General features: G+C 38.9%; 1 protein-coding gene across 2 annotated transcripts in view; it reads right to left on the bottom strand.

The window, feature by feature from the left end:
• Positions 1–12,341, bottom strand: part of LOC132403659 (SRSF protein kinase 2-like) — a 227,168-nt gene extending 214,827 nt beyond the window's left edge. The window contains exons 1-2 of one of the 2 annotated variants that reach the window (XM_059987182.1): positions 12,276–12,341; positions 12,056–12,116 (exon numbers count right to left, since the gene is read on the bottom strand). The gene's annotated coding sequence lies outside the window, so the exon portion shown is untranslated. The remainder of the gene's footprint in view (positions 1–12,055; positions 12,117–12,275) is intronic. The other variant, XM_059987180.1, reaches the window with a different exon arrangement.
• Between the last annotated feature and the right edge of the window lie 2,876 nt (positions 12,342–15,217).

Raw genomic sequence — 15,217 nt, 5'->3', positions numbered from 1 at the left:
AATAGTTCTCTCGGAAAGATTACTTATCAATCAATCAACAACACTCAAGGAACCCTGGTAATACACTCACTATATCTCAAGTCAAGGACACAGAGGATTATGCAGATGTTGGAAATCCACAGCAACACACAAAATGCTGGAGGAACTCAGCAGGTTAGGCAGCATCAATGGAGACGAATAGAGAAGTCCTGATGAAGAGTCTCGACCCAAAACATTGATTGTGTATCCCTCTCCATAGATGCTGCCTATCTTACTGAGTTCCTCCAACATTTTGTGTTTGCTGATCTAAAGTCGAGCATTTCTGAGTGTAGGAAAGAAAAATTGAGCCCAAAATTAGATCATGACAGTGCAAGCTTGAGAAGCTAACTTGCCTTCTCCTGCTCCTGCAGCTAATGTTCCACTAGTTATGAAGCCTTAAAATCAAATGTTGCTCTTTTTCAATGCACATGTATTCAAGATCACTGAAGCTTTTGTAATCTTGTAAAAGCACATTTAAAAGCAACTTCTTCTATAATAACCCTATCTTTAGTTAAGTAAAATAATTCACATAACTTCTTTAATTATTCTTTGATCAATTGATGATGCACACATAAAAATTAAAATCTATTTTTCAATTGCAAATGTCTAAGATAGAGCACTGCATAATACATTAATACCTGACCATATATCATTATATGCATCGTGCATAAATTAAGTAAAATAACCTCTTAAAAGTAAATCTAATCACACCAGTACCATGATAAAGCAGATTTGGAGGAGGATAAAGTTTCATCATGGAAAAGTATAGAACAAGAGCTAATGGCACCAATAAGGTTGAAGGACTTTCTCCTTATAGGTATATCTACCAAAGAATGTGATTTATATTACGGTCCAATTTTAACTCATATACTACCAGTGTTTCGGGCAGCAGAAAAATTCCCAAAATTTAAAAGCATATGGTGCAAATCTTCTCCATTATGGAAAAATAATCTTCTATCTGGGGGGAAACCATTCACTAACAGAACTTCGGAGGATAAAGGTATTATTACTCTTCAAGATATTAATGGGGCAAGTACTAACCTTAGCTTTCAAGAACTGGTATCTCGATATAATATTGATAAACACTTTCTTTTCTTCTACTTTAGAGTAATATCAGCTTGTAAAGCCCACGGGGTTCCCTGGGAGTCAGATTTAAAGGACCATCCCATTTTAATTTGGATACAGAGTGCTCTAGGACAGATAGTGTCATATATCTATGATAAATTAAACTCCCAGAAATATATGCCCACATCAGGAATGAAAGCCTGGGATAGGGACATTTCTGAATTGGGACAAGACTTAGACTGGGATGCGATTTGGGATAATACTACCGGTGCTTTGAAAAACCCAAATTATTGGTATATACACTTGAAATTTTGTCATAAAGCATACTTAACACTGAGAATTAGACATCAAATGGGACTGGTTCCTGACCCATATTGCTCATTTTGCCCCCACGGAACAGTTGACTCTTTTATACATGTTGTATGGGAATGTCCAGGGGTTTTTGGTTTGTGGGGGAAGTACTCTTATAGAACTAACAGGGGTACAATTACCAATGGATCCCGCTGTACATCTTCTAAATGATGACTCCCACCTTTCCCTTATGAAGAAAACATGCAAAGTCTGGCTGGCAGGCCTGACTACAGCTAAGAAGATTGTAGTCCAGCATTGGAAACCTCACAATGATATTTCAAGTACTCACTGGTTTCGCAGCTTTTTGAACATTTCTTACCTGGAACTATCATCAGCAAAAATAAATGACGCACAACCAAACACAATCTTAATGTGGACAAATTTGATATCCGAGTTAAAAGATCTTCTGTTAAAATAGTAATGCTCTGTGTATGCACTACTACTCAGTTGGTTGGTGGGGGAAGAGAGGGCGGAGGGGTGGAGAGGTGTGTGGGGATGAGGGGTGGAGGGGGGAATGGAGATGAGGGTTGAAGGGTGGCTAGGTTAAACAGTCAAAATGTAATCAGCAAATTAATTGTACTGAATGTAATTTGTTGGTATTGCAATAAAAATTAGTAATTAAAATAATAAAGCAGATTCGGTATTACTGTAAATTCCAGTGTATAGGCCAAGAATTTGGCCCTAAATTTTGGTCCTAAAATTAGGAAGTCGGCTTATACAGAGGGTGCCAACTTCGGAAAAATGAATACACGGAAGACAGGTCGTATTTATTGGCTATTTTTGAGTCAAATTTGTTCCACTGTCGATGCATGAATTCTTTGAATGGTTTGTTTAAACTCGCATCTAGTGGCTGGAGCACAGACATCAAACTACCAGGGATGACTGCAATGTCCATATTTTCAGCTTTCAATGTTGCTTTTGTCTCACCTGAGAAGTGTGCTTTGAACATGTCCCTGACAAGTAGCGACTTTTTCTTCCTGAAACCTTCGGGACGTCGACGCCACACCTCTTTAAGCAACCTGCTTTGTCCATCCAACAGCGTTCTTGAACATAAACAACACCCCGCTGGAATTTTCAGAGCAATCTTTGTTTTTTATCTCAACACAAGATCATGTCTATTCATAAATCAGGTGCACCAACTTCGCGTAGCTTTGAAATTTTTGCTGACCTCACGGTGTTTTTAGTTCCATTTCAACACTTGAACTCGAATAATTTCTCTGGTAACAATGTATCCAGACTATCGCTGGTGATTCACTTCTTCTTCCAGTTCTAGCCACTGGCATTGTCAAGTCACCGAGTTTTTGTTCTTCTTTGAAGAACAGCTTCCCCACTTGAAAGGGATTTAAGCTGCCTACTCAAAGTTTTTTTAACCAGATTCCACTCAATGACCAAACAACTTTTCCTTTTTCCTCCTTTTATTTTTCGCAAGTGCAGCAGTTTGATAGTTCCATTAGTTCCATCAGTCATTAGTCCTTAGTCTTTAGTCACTAGTCATTAGGTGAAAAAACTGGCTGCCTCTCAGACTTTGTAGACAAATTCCAACCTGCACAGTCTCCGTTTCTCTAATGGACCGTTATGGTCTCCGACTGTTATGTTTTCAAACCGGGCGAACCTTCCCGAAGGTTCGCAAGCTCTTCTTAAACCTCGCACCGTTTCTGAGAAGTGCCTGAGCGTGATGATCCCTGTGACATAGTTAGCACTAACCCAAGTGCAGTGACAGCAGTGCTCTTTTCCATGAAACAGTCTCTCAAGTTATTTAAAGTTCGGCATCTTACTGCAGATTCCAATGTGGCTCCCGGATTGCTGCGGGGTCTCCAAATGTTCCAGGCAGAAACAACACTCAGGCAGTGGGTTCCATTCAGTCTATTAATGGATTCTTGTTATTACTTTTAAATTTTATTTTCCTTTGCCTCTAGGTCCCAATACTTTCTAGAACAGGGGTGGGCAAACTTTTTGACTTGTGGGCCACAAAGGGTTCTAAAATTTGAACCATCTGATGGACGGAGTGTTTTGGTAATACACCTCATAAGAGAAAATAAAATATCATGGGATATGTAGAAAACATGTGCTTTAATTTCAATTGAAAATGAACAAATGCATTACAACAAAATATCTGTCTTTGAAGTCCCATGGTATTTAGCTATTTATTGAAATGACTTTTAAAACACTGAAAATTAAATGAATAAAATACAGCTTTTTTTTAATAGTAACAGTTATTATTTTAAAGCACTGAAAATTCTGTTATCCTTCAAGATTTTATCATCATCACTCTCCTCCTGACTGTCTTTATTTCAAAAACGGTAGGAGATGCAGGTCTACTTGTCCTGCTCCTTCTTATTCAATTGTCCCCTGTGCCAAAACCCAACAACGACCAGCACAAGGACAGAAAAGTGACAGCGCGCCAGTATGTGGAGCGCGTTATTTGATCTGGAGCGCATTTTTTATTTTGAGAACGTACGTGCACCTGCGCACTACTCATGTCCATCACTTAACAGAAATGACATATAACATGTAAGGCTTATTGAAAAAAATATTTTCAAATGCATTTTTTACATAACACAACGAAGAAACTTATTTTTAATTTCAGTGGGAACAGTGTTGTTGGTCTCCCTTTCTAGCCAGCGCATCAAAGTCTGGATTTAGTTTTGTTGTGGCGATTCTCAGGATGGATCTGAGGTGTTGGTCAGTTAACTTGGATCTGTGGCTGGCTTTGTTGATGTTCATGACGCTGAACGCCTGTTCACACAAATAGGTCGAGCCGAACAAAGAGTAAAGCGCAAATGTGGAGTAATACGCTGCACCTCAACAAAGGTCAATGTATATAGAGTGCGTCATCTATTGGGAAAACACCAGAATTGCGGGGAAAAAACTTTAACAAGGTTTATTAATAAAATTTCATCAAGTTCTGCGGGCCGGATTAAAAAGCTTAACGGGCCGCATATGGCCCCCGGGCCGTAGTTTGCCCATGCCTGTTCTAGAAACTCAAGTTTGACTTGACAGGCTTGTTTTCCCCCGGTTTGCACATTTTGTCTTTGGCATTTCCCTCAGCGTGTCCTCTGTCTTTCTCCACTCTCTCACTTGTTTCTGGTTTACACTAAACTTCTCAGCAGCTGCAGAATTATTTGTTCCTTTTAGCAAAATCAACAACCTTCAGCTTGAAGCCAGCATCATATCGCATTTGTTTTAATCTTTTGTACATGGTGATCGCAAACTCAATACGGAGTATAGATACTGATCCCGCCACCCCGTGTTATGTTTTAACCAGATTACGATGGGCACTAAATGGTTTCACATGAGTTACATTTCAGAGGGTTCTTTTCCATTGGAAACTTAACCCAAAATTTCCCTCCCTGATTTATTTATTAAGAATTCATTATAACACTCTACAATGTGTAGGCCTGTTTTCTTAGCAGGTACCAGTTCACAAAATTTTCAGGTTCCAGATCTGGCAAAGCTGAGTACCGGCATGTGAGATCTTGTGATCTTGTCTAGTTAAATCAAAAACCTCTACTAAAGGGGTCGGCTTATACTCTGGGTCAGCTTATACATTTATGGTATTTTAATTGAACTGAATTGATTCAAATCATTGAAATATTCTTGTAGCTCCCCAGGGTATAATAAAGTTCATTTATAAAAAATGTTTGGCCTACCATATAACGAAACAGTTTGAATTTTTTTTAGACAGAAGCCCAATATTAAATATATATAATATATTTTAAATATATAAAATATGCCCAATATTTTTATGCCAACAAATTAACTGTAATGTGAACACCTTCTATTTTTTTTGGTGAATCTTGGTGTCCTGTAAAATGCAACACAAAACCAGAACCAATAAAATGATTGAAGACCAAGAGATAACATTTTCTTGAAGTACTGCTAAAAAAAAGCAAGTATCCAGAAACTTCACAAACACCTTAAAAACATCATGTACAAGTATTTATTTCCTGTAACAGCATTTGATCAGAAGAACAAACAAACTTCAGATTAGGTTTATTATTATTGACATATGTCACAAAACATGTTGTTGCATGGCAGCAGTACAAGGCAATTCATCATAAATAACCATAAGTTAGAATAAGAAATTTTTTAAATTGTACAAAAAGAGAGCAGAACAGTGAGGTCACCTTCATGGATTATTCAGAAATTTGATGGCAAATGGGAAGAAGCTGTTCCTAAATCATTGAGTTTGTGTCTCCAACTCTAGTACCTCCCCCCGATGGGAGATGTGAGAAGCAAACATGTCCTGGATGGTGAGGGTTTTTAATGATGGACACATCCTTCTTGACACACTACATACTGAAGATGTCCTTGATGGTGGAGAGGCTAGTGTTCACGATGGAGATGACTAAGTATACAACCCTCAGCAGCCTCTTTTGATCCTGTGCATTGGAACCTCTATACCAGGAGGTGATGCAACTGGCCAGAATGCATTCCACAGTACATCTGTAGAAACTTGCTCGTCTTTGGTAACATTCTAAATCTCAAACTCCAAATGAAGTATAGCCACGAGCGTGTATGCCTTCTTTATAAATTGCCCAGGATTGATCCTCTGAGATGCTGAAGTTCAGGAAATTGAAGCTGATTAACCTATCTACTGTTGACCTTTTGATTATGGACTGGTGTATGCTCATTTGACTTCCCCTTACTGAACAATACAATCAATTCCTTGGCCTTGCTCACAGCCGTTGCAACACCATTCAACAAGCCAATCCATCTCATTCCTGTACACCTCCTCATCACCATCTGATAACAGTTGTGTCATCAGCAAATTTTTACACAAGGTGTTTGAGCTAAGCCCAGGCCACACAGCAACTTTCCTTCAGAAAATTGCCTCATCGGTGAGAAGACAAATAAGCAGGTTTTGTATTTCTGAAAGTGTGGATTGTGCTATTTCCAAGTAGTTCCAAGGATTTTTTTTTGAAAAAGCAAGAGAGTTTGCCCAAAATATTCACTTCCAACCATGCTGTGCATATTTACTTCTGATATGACAGCTCAACTACTTACTTAAATTAAAAGCAAGTCTTTGACCAACAGCTTTTGTGAAGATAGTACAAACCTTTGTATGGGATGGTATTGATCTCAAACAAATTCAATTGCACATTAGTTACTGAAACAGGCATATTTTTCTCCTTGCTTACATGTTAAGTAAGAGTTCTTTCCAGAGCACAGCTTCTATACAGCCACCAGCTACTTTCGCGAATACTACATGTAAAGCAACTGCAGTGTTCAAATGAAAAGAATTTGGAGGTGCATATAGCAAGGCCAAGGGAATTGGATCAATTTGCCTTCTCTGACTTGGTGCTAACTATGAACTGAACTGGGTCTTTATCTCCTTTTAAGTGTTCTATAATTCCTTTAATCCGTAAGTTTGTAATTTTGTGTTTGGAAAAAGTAGCTATGTTAAGTCCCAAGAGAATAGGCTATTATAATTGAGGCAAAAGCACACAATGGAAGTGCTACAAAGTTACTAAGTATCTACCATGTTTCTGATATATTGTAACAGTTTGATTGTTCAAAGAATGATTTCTTTTTGGGAAATACATTTCTACTAAGATAAACAGTGCCTCTTTCAGCTGATTACACAGCATTAATAGCATTTTATCCAATGAATAGCTGAACTGTGCAGATGACAAAGGGCATATGTTCAATTAAATTCTGTGGAGTGCATAATCCAAGACAGCCAAAAATGGAAGTGGATATTAGCCATAAAGTACATGGACAAAACCATGACAAGTGCACTTGAACACTGCAAAGCCTGCCAGATCCTTTCATAATTTAATAAGATCTCCTCTCTTCTCCTCAGCTCTAAAGAACTGTTCCTTGTACATTAAACCACCATTCTTGCAATCAGTCTAATGAAACTTTGGTACTCACTTTATCTTTTGCACAAAAAAAGGTTACTCTCTCTCAGATTCCAAGTTGGTGGACCTTCCAAATGACTGTTCACTCTCCACCAGCAAAAAACATCTATCCACCTTGTCAAAGTTTCAAATCCTCAATAGAAATCATCTCTTAAAATTCAATATTCTAAGTAACACACGCCTACTTATGTAATTAAGCTCTTCCTAAATGCCAATTTATGAAGTCCTTATTTGTATTGGAGGGGTCGTGACTGTCACATGACAGCACTGCCCATTACCTGGTCGAAAGACACGCCACCTGCCAATCAAGGTTTGACCGCCTTCACACCCATCAATGCACACCTAACCATTGGCCTCTTTAATTAGCCTTGTACTTGGCCTCGGGCAAGTGGCCTTTGTAATCAGCTTAACTCTGCTGGCACCAAGCCACTGGCCTTCCTGTAAATTACCTGGGTGGGACCCTCCAGCCCGCTGCATTATAAAGGGTGCTATGTGTGCTGGACCCTTTCTCTTTTTCGCAATCCCCAAGGGACCACCCCCCTTCATTCCAGGCCAAGAACCATAGCGACACTGGAAAAACTATTGGTGAGTTGTACATTGAATAGGATTGGGAGCGCTGATAGTTGTCCCTAGTAGCATAAGAGCCATGCCTGCACAGAGTCAAGGGGGGGCTGGTATCGTATTGACTTTTCCCTTGGGGGTGTGTTTTTGTCTGTGTACCTTGTTCCCATACAATTTTCCTATGTTCGTTAGTAATTGTCCCCATGTGTTTTACTGCCGATCCGACTGCTGTAAATTGTGCGTGTGTGCATGTTCCTTCTGTTGCCATTTTCCCATGTTTGCCTTCTGTAAACAAAATCCTTTACTACCAAGGCTGCGTGTCCAGAATCCTTGTCCTTAAGACCTATCGAATCTGTTTCCTCACTTACAACATTATTACATTTTGATAATTTGTATAGCACTGTCAAAAGCCAGGACTTTCTTACTCAGATGCAATTCCAGTTTTCTTCAGAACAATTTAAGTGTGGCTTATCAGATGCTTCATACAGCCACAGCAAACTTCCATTTAAAACCAATATTCTTTAAGGTTTTTTTAAAAATCCCATGTTGGTCCTGACCTGAGAGTTCAGATGTTATTACATAAGTCTCTGCATTTGATTTGTGGCTGCCATTTCATAATTTAAATACTACTTGAATTTATTTCCCCTTCTGCGAAAAAAACGATGACCCACTTCTTTTTATACACCATTTACACTCACAATAATAGCAATATTGTTGGTAGGAAACAGATAAATATTTATCCACTACAGACTATTCTCTGCCTTCCAAAAAGTGTGAAGACTATATCCTCTCATACCACTCCATATACAACTACAAATAAATTAAGTTAGATATTAGACATTCTAAAACAACACTACCTCACTGTCAAATAATACTTCTCAAGTTCTTATAGATTACAATATCTTCCCCCAAAAGATTTTGGATCCATAGTTCCAAAGCAAAATACTGCAGTCACTTGAAACCTGAGTCAAAGTTGTAAATGGAAGCATTCAGATCAGATGAAATCTATGGAAAGCTTCAGACTGATGACCTTTCATCAAAACTTATTAATAAATCCCTTGATTTCTTTCCTTTTGATGCCTTTCTAATGTATTGTAATATATCCAATGTTTTAATCAAAAAAAAGAACAATTGAATTAGGGTAAAGCATTGACAATTTCCTTACCAAACCTCTCTAAAACTTTGGGATAGATCAGAGGTCGGCAACCTGCGGCTCCAGAGCCACATGCGGCTCTTTGATCTCTGTGATGCGGCTCCCCGTGGTTTGTTAGCTTTTGAAATGTAATTTGAAATTTGAAGATTATGGTGATCTTGTACAATCTGAAAACTTTGCGGAGACACCGTTTCCTGGCACATCCGAACCGGCTCACAATTAGCCACCGTTCCGACTAAGGGAGATAGCCTACGGGGGTTTGTGAGTACGTGTCTTTTGGAGCATCCGCGCCCACGGGGACGGGTTGAGGGAGGCTTTAAAGCAAGGCTGTTTAGTTCGAATAAAGTTACCTTTGACTGCAGTCTTTATTTTAGCGCTGCGTGTAGCACACCGCTACAACGTGTTTTTTATCGCTATTAATATACATCACAACTGCCAATGCCTGACACCCGCCAGTGCGCGCTTTCTTTTAATTCTTCGATCCAAGGTAGGCTACCTACGGAGTAACCTTCAACCCAACGTCTTTTTTTTCGGAGTTCAAAATGTTTTTGTTGCATGCAGAAATGTAATTTCGTTTTCTCTGCAGGAGTTCATCAATTTCATAAATGCAGCACATTATAGTTTGTTTATACATAGCATAAAGGCAAAAAAAAAACCCGTTGTATGCAGTGTTATTTCATTTTGTGGCTCCCAGTGTTTTCTTTTCTGTGGGAAATGGGTCCATATTGGCTCTTTCAGTGGTAAACGTTGCCGACCCCTGGGATAGATCAATGTCTTTTGTCCAAATTTAACTTAAACCATACCCCAAAACAATCAGCTGTTTAGTAAAGCTAGTCCTGAGCTCAGTAAACCACGCTAATGATCTACCATCTAATTCAGGCCTGTTGTTTGCTATCAATCATTTACTCACTGTTTTGTCATCAACTGCTTAGGTGATTACAGAAAACTTACTAGAAAGTACATATCATCTAAACCAAAATTCAAGCTTACTCAGTTTGGTACACAAAAAAAAACTGAGGCAAAGCTCAACTCTTAATAGGCAAAGATTTGCATTTTAAGCTGTTGCCATTGTTCAATGTACAAAAACACAAACCAACTGCAATACTGAATTGTATCAGGAGTCTGTGTATCCATGACTCCAGAAGAATATCACTAAAGGCTCATCTCAATACTTAACACTACAAAGGAAATGCTAGCAAGACAGTGATATTCTGCTTTTCACACTTCAGCTTCTTCACACCAAGGTTCCTAAACACAACTGTGCTGGCTAAATGTTGTTAAAAAAAATTGTCCAGCACGTTAATGAAAATCTGAAACATAGGGAAAAACAAAGCAAAGTTTTAAAATACTGAAGGTCTTGACATGCTGTATGGCAATCATTACCCAGTTGTAGCACACATCAGGGCACCAGACCTGAGATATTGTGTCTTTCTCCACAGTTGCTGCCTTACCTGCTGAGTGTCCAATTCTGTTTTTATTGCACACTGACTAAATTGAATTAGAAAATTCAGAATTTGAAACAAGATTATTAATTTTACCTCAACTGGCACAAAGAAAACTGCTTTTTAGTTATTCCAGATAATTAAAATATCATATTGCTTCACATTATGCACAGTGCATCCAGTACTACTCTGAGAAATTTCTCCACTTTCCACATTCTGCAGTATACATTGTTTCTTGATTAATGATAGTCATTATAGCAAGGAACACCTCCATTCAAGATCTAGTGACAAACATTTCTTTACAAGATCTAAACTAATTAACAAAAAATTACTCAAATCTACAGTTAAATATTAAACATCCCAGAGTTGCAATGTTTCCAGAATTAGGATTGCCATTTGGATTTCAAATCAGTACATACATGTCAAAATACACTTAATATGAAGATCTTCACAACACTGTGAATCAAATTGACTAAAGAATTGATCATAGAACCATAGAATTACATTTTAAGAGCCAACTAAGTACATCAACACTGTGCCAGTTTTCTCCAACCAGTTTCACTTCCTAATTATTTTCCACAACTTCTTTTCAAAGAGGTTATTATCCATACAGCTGTCAAGAATAGGACTGAGCTTTGGTATTTCAGTTCTAGCTTACAATCACTGGGGTTGTTTTCTTATTTTTTGCCATTGATAAATAAAAACAAAACATCCCAGACATGAGGATGTATTACCCTAATCAAGCAACACACAATATATATTACTGTGCTTTCATGAGAGTAATGTGCTATCATTTTACTATAATTCCAGTAATACTTAATACCTCTGTTTGGACAATTTTGTCCACCCTCTTCGTAGATTATTCTTGGCCTAATATACAGAATGGACGAAAAAGTTGAAAGGATAAGCAACTCATCAGCATTGAAAACCTCATCTGTTCGCAAAGAATTAGTCCAATTCATTCATATACTACAACAAAGAAATCCCTCCTCGGTTTAGAAAAGACTCACGGGTACAGAACAAACAGCTATTCAAATATGACCCAAAACAAACAATACAATGCAAAATTAACAGAAGCCATCATGCTTTTGGGAAAGCAAAGCCTATCAAGTACTGTTACCAAAGTGACATTACATGCATATTATGGAAGCCTCACATGCCGAAACTGTTCAAGAAAACCAATTAGCTTATCAAATAAAAATACCATTCTACAAAGAATACACACATCAACTCAACAGAGATTTTTTTGGCAAATTCTTGAGAAAATATTTTAAAGCAATATAACAACAAATTATATGTACTATTATCAAATTAAGCCAAGCACACTTTCTACAAAATAACAATGAAATGCTAATATCCCTCAAAATGAACATTAACATGAAAGAAAACGTTAAACAATACAACGGATGCAATAGTGCATAAACATAAGCAAACATTAAATAATTTTGAGAGATTATGCCACTGTTTTGCACCATCAGCCAGTTAAAAAAACCTTTCTTTCTGCCCAAGCCCAAACCAGCGTTATATGAGATCCAGCAACAGCAGGGGGAGGAGCAGTAGTATTAATCGGACAAATACACACCACTCTCTTATCCACTCACTTTTTATGAGCCTTCTCTTTCTTTCCTTTCGGCCTCCTCTTCCGAGCTTGAATGGCTAGGACTGACAAGGCAAGAAATACAAGAACATTTTTTAAAAAAACATGAAACTAAAAAAACTGTTCTCTCAACTGTATTGTATCGGATTATTTGTAGTTGTACGTTTAATAGACTGCCTGGTGTTTAAACTGACAGACGGACAACCTATTTCCTTTTTTTTTACCTTTCCTGGAACTCATTTTTCCAGCCGGGATTGTCCTCGCTGAGCCGCGCGCAGGCGCAAGCGTCAACTTCCAGGCGCTCGAGCGCAAGTGAGCTCGGTTGACCGGTATACAAACGACGTCACTTGCCTTACATGGAAGGCAGTAATTAAAAGGCCAATATCAAAGATGGATTGGCTCCTCACAATTAAACTTTCCTTAAAGATCATTCCCAATTATGCTTTTAAATTAAAAAAATACAAATATATTCTCTTCAAATGTTAAGACTAAAAATAAAACGTTAAATAATTCATTCATTGAAGATGTGCTGATTAACTTGTTCACTTGCTTTCTTAACTTCCTGCTAACATACCGTTTGTGAAAGATGAAATCCATTTACTTAGGCTCAAGTGTTTATTGTGTGCATATTAATAATCAATTTGGTATTTAGTTGCATTGTGATCTGCACTGCACAGGCCTGTAATTGCAAACTGATATCAGAACTGATCTTTCAAAATATTTACAACTCTCCCAAACTGTTTCTTCCAGCTATAAACATATCATTGTCGATCCTTCTCCCCTTTGTGCTTCTCCAGCTTCCTTTGAATGTAACAAAGAAATGTGTGAATCATACAGATTGGAACAGTTGTATATCAAGAATATTTCCATCAATGACCTTAGTCATTCTATTTTCTCTTAAAAATATTTTAACTTTATTAGAGGCTTTGACATCTTCCATGTTCATTGCAAGATAGAACTGTCTTAACCCCCTTGTTCTGGGATTTCTTTTCCTCCAGAAAAAAACAGCTCCCCCAACTCTATAGTGGTTATTCTGCACAATACCAGAGCTAGTTATTTATGAAGAGTGACAAAATCCATTACTTTCTTATCCAAATTATGCCTCCATCTGCTACCACTTGCATTTGATTAAAATTCAGAAACTTTACATGTGTTTACTGACTTCCACATCATCCTATCTTTGTCCCTCACACTCCTAACCCCTCCCTTTCTTCTTCATCCACTTTCTCCCTACTTTAACGGCTAACTCTTCTTTATATCTTTCTCCTGTTCCAAGTGTCTCAAAACCCTTCCTTGCTCCTCTACATTCCCTGCTTCCCATAATACCTTATGCTTACCCTCATCTCTGCCATCCTTACCACCTGCTTTTCATCTCCCACCCTATTCCTCCACTCCCCCTCGATTTCTCTTTTTGCTTTCCATTATTTCCTCACCTTTACTCCTCTCCATCTCTACCATTCCATTCATCTTGGTTCTCCTTTTCCTCAAATTCCTCTTCCACCAAATTACCCCACCCCAAACACCCTCCTCATCTCAAATCATCCTCAACTCACTCCTCTCTTACATCCCACCCCTCCTCTCCTCCATCCTATCCCCAAACTGCCCTTCTCCACCACCCTCTTACACCTGACCTCCCAAACCACTTTCTCAACATCCCCCTCCTACTCCAAATCCTCCTCTCAACCCCATCCACAAGCCCACACGCTATTCCTCCTTCCCAACCCACATCCTTCTCCTCTAACTCCACCCACCTTTCTGCTTCACCCAACACCCTTCCTTAACCAAATTTCTTCCTTAAACTCAATCTCAAACCCCTCATCCCTCAACCTGAAGCCCCATTTTCATTCCCAACCCCACTGGCCCTACCTCAGCATTTGTACTTGCCTTAGCCCTACTCCCTCACTCCCACCCATCCCTTTAGATCTTCTTTCTCCTCAGTTCCCACCTCTAACCCCTTTTGCTCTCATGCATCCCCTCACTCCAAACCTACCCCTTCACCCCAATGCCTTACACCTTTACCCTAACCCCTCACCCCCAACTCCTTACACTCCTTTACTTCACTCCCAACATCTCTTTCAACCAATCCCTGTCATCATCCATCATCCCAACTCCAACCCCTCCCCCTATAATCCTTCAAGTACCTTCACACCTCAAACCCCATCTCCCCAACCCCGAGCCCCATCCCCTCACCTCCATTCCCTCATCCTCTCCCCAACAACCGTCAGCCTGTCTCCTTGTCTCCACGTCCCCTTCAACCCAAATCGCACTCTCATCCTCTCAATCCTCATTGCCTCCTACCCAAAACACATCCCCTTACCCTCTAACCCCGTTATCTCACACCCAGGCTCATGCCTTGCCCCATCCCTCTCACCTCATTCCTCAACTCATCACCCCATTAATGTCAATTCTCACACCCTACACCATCACCTCACCCCAAAACCCCTCACTGTACCATATCCCTATCCTTCAATGCTTACCTCCTCTTCCCCATACCACCTCAATCACTCATCTCCACTTCCATTCCTCATTTTTACCACCACCTCATCCCCAACCACAGCTTCAGCTGAGGATAGGAAAATACAAGTGGAAAAACATTCTCTAAGGAGTATGAGATAGAGAATGGGACTCCACTGTGGAGTGTGTATAGCCCATTCCTTAATATTATGATTAGTTACATTTTCTTAAATGTTGGCTCAGAGATAGCCAAATCCCTATATGCTGATGATGGTGCAGTGTGGAAGAGAGGCAGGAATATAAATTATATTGTTAGGAAAATACAGACAGCTATTAATGAGGTAGAGGAATGGAGATGTTGATGAGGGTTTAGATTTTCTGCTGTGCAGATTCAAGTTAATTGTTTTTCTAAAAGGAGTATTATGCCCACAATTTTCCTTAAATTATATGGTAAATCTCTTAAACAAGAGTCAGTGGTAAAGTTTCTAGGTATGTGGATAGACACAAGGAAGATAACATGGAAGGTGCATGTAAACAAAATTTTAAAGAAATGTAAAAAAGCATTTCAGGTGTAAGTAGGAGGTCACTTAAAGAAATGTATACTGCTTTAATCAGATCATTCTTAGATTATGGATGTGTTGTTTATGGGTCAGCATCACCAGTGCTCTTACAGCCCTGAGGTAAACTTCAAGATCAAGCATTGGGAATCTGT

Source organism: Hypanus sabinus, chromosome 13 (assembly GCF_030144855.1).
Source record: "Hypanus sabinus isolate sHypSab1 chromosome 13, sHypSab1.hap1, whole genome shotgun sequence".
Taxonomy (NCBI): Eukaryota; Metazoa; Chordata; class Chondrichthyes; order Myliobatiformes; family Dasyatidae; genus Hypanus; species Hypanus sabinus.
Note: the sequence above shows the minus strand (reverse complement) of the source record. Positions and strands in the feature narration are given on the sequence as shown.